This window comes from Arachis hypogaea, chromosome 13 (genome assembly GCF_003086295.3).
Source record: "Arachis hypogaea cultivar Tifrunner chromosome 13, arahy.Tifrunner.gnm2.J5K5, whole genome shotgun sequence".
NCBI lineage: Eukaryota > Viridiplantae > Streptophyta > Magnoliopsida > Fabales > Fabaceae > Arachis > Arachis hypogaea.
This window is the reverse complement of record NC_092048.1, coordinates 98,263,993-98,266,436: the sequence shown is the minus strand read 5'-3', so window position 1 is coordinate 98,266,436 and position 2,444 is coordinate 98,263,993. Positions and strand designations below refer to the sequence as shown.

The 2,444-nt window shown below is 42.9% G+C and overlaps 1 non-coding gene across 1 annotated transcript; it reads right to left on the bottom strand.

Moving 5' to 3' along the window:
• Positions 1-243: 243 nt before the first annotated feature.
• On the bottom strand, positions 244-347 carry LOC112738844 (small nucleolar RNA R71). Its single transcript, XR_003169799.1, has one exon. It is a non-coding gene; the product is annotated as a small nucleolar RNA R71 (small nucleolar RNA).
• Between the last annotated feature and the right edge of the window lie 2,097 nt (positions 348-2,444).

The window sequence follows — 2,444 nt, the reverse complement described above, 5'->3', positions numbered from 1 at the left end:
TGTTCATTTGGTGGGAATGCTAATGAAGATCCAAACCAACATCTCACAAAATTCCTGAGAATTTGCGACACTGTGAAGTCCAATGGAGTCCAGGAAGATACCTATAAACTGCTCTTGTTCCCATTTTCACTTAGGGACAAGGCAGCTAAGTGGCTGGAATCATTCCCAAGGGGGAGCCTAACAACCTGGGATGAGGTGGAAAGCAAGTTTCTGGCACGTTTCTACCCCCCACAAAAGGTCAATAGGCTTCGATCTGAGGTTCAGACTTTTAGACAACAAGATGGTGAAACTCTCTACGAGGCATGGGAGAGGTTCAAGGATTTGACAAGGAAATGCCCACCAGACATGTTCCATGACTGGGTGCAATTGCATATTTTCTATGATGGACTTTCTTATGAATCAAGGAAGGCTGTAGACCATTCATCAGGAGGTTCATTGAACAGGAAAAAGACTGTGGAAGAAGCCATTGAAGTGATTGAGACAGTGGCTGAGAATGAGTACTACTATGCTTCAGAGAGACACAACACTAAGGGAGTTATGGAGCTGAACCATGTTGATACAATCTTAGCCCAAAACAAGGTGTTTGCCAAGCAACTAGCAGAGCTCACCAGGAAATTAGAAACAAAGCAAGTGGCTGCAATACACACACAAGATCAAGAGGAAGTAAGCACTGAAGGAGGTGATTGGGAAGAGGCCAATTATGTAGGAAATCAACAAAGGCAACCATATGATCCACATTCCAACACTTACAACCCAGGCTGGAAAAACCACCCAAACTTTGGGTGGGGAAACCAGCAAAACCAACATAACAAGTCCACATACCAAAACTCCAACCAAAGATCATACCAAGCCACACAAAACACTTACTCCCAACCATCATATCATGGCCAAAATAATCAACCTACCCAACCTAATCCGAACCAACAATTTCAAGATCAATTAAACAGGATAGAAGGAATGCTGGCAAACATGGGTCAGGACATAAGTGAGTTGAAAAGCTTTAGGGATGATGTGAGATCTACCTTAAGGAACCATGGTGAAAAACTCAAGAGGATGGAGTCTCAAGTAGGAGAGCTATCTCAACAGGCCCCCAAGTCAACTGCAGTGTTCCCTAGTGACACAGAAAAGAATCCTAAAGGGGAACAAAAGGGAGTGAGATGGGAAGAATGCAAGGCCATCACCATATTGAAGGAAGTCTCAGAAGAAGAAGGAATCAGACCCTCAGAACAGGAGCCAGAAATCTTGAAGGAAGGTGTGGAAGAAGCTAAGCAGGAAAGTGAAACTGAGCAAGCCAAGGAACTGCAAAAAGGCATGCTAGAAACATACCAACCAAAAGCACCATTTCCTCAGAGGTTAGGAGGAGGTGAAAAAGGGAAAACCTATTCAAGGTTTTTAGAGACATTTAAGTCTCTCCATATCAATATTCCCTTTCTTGAGATTCTCCAGCAGATGCCTACACATATCAAGTATTTAAAGGAATTGCTGAGCAAGAAAAGAGTTTTGAAGGGAGGACAAACTGTAATAATGAACAAAGAATGCAGTGCCCTCATCAAGAAGGACATAGTCTCTAAGAAAACAGACCCAGGAAGTTTTCATATCCCCTGCATCATAGGGGAAACAAAAATTGACAGAGGATTCTGTGATCTAGGAGCTAGCATAAATGTGATGCCTCTGACTCTTATGAAGAGGCTACAACTGAATGAGGTGAGATCCACTGATGTAATCATACAACTGGCTGACAAAACTCAGAAGCAAGCTGAAGGGGTAGTTGAGAATGTGCTGGTGAAAGTGGGAAATTATTTCTTCCCCACAGACTTTGTCATTTTGGACATGGAGGAAAGCTACCTACACCCTATCATTCTGGGAAGGCCATTTCTAGCCACTGCTAGAGCGCTCATAGATGTAGAACAAGGAGAGCTAATTTTGAGAATACATGATGAACAGCTCATTTTCAATGTTTTCAAACCTGCATCTGAGCCTGAACCAGAACCTGAAAAGCCTAAGGATGATAGTAGCCATCTGTGTTTGGAGGAAAGCAATCCAGCAGCTGAAACTCTGAAACAGTCCTTGGAAGGCAAACAAGAATTGCAAGAGTTAAAGCCACAAGAATCAATAGAAACAGATCAGAAGGATCCTCCTGGCATAAGGGTCAATGAAGAAATCCTCAAGAGAAAGGGAAGAATTGTAAAGAAATTGCCAAGAGGGTGGAGAAACAAGAAAATTCCCACTGAAGGTTTCTCTCTGGGAGATAAAGTGATATCAAGTCATTATCTGCCAATCCCACCTGGCCTCAAAACCATTCCTTCCCAGCTCCCTCAAGTGTTCACAATCAGGAAAGTTCTTTCTATGGAACATTTGGAAATCATGAAGGAATCAAATGGGGACGTTTTCATAGTGAGAGGAGAGGACATCAAGCACTACAATCCACCCTAACAAGGGGCAAC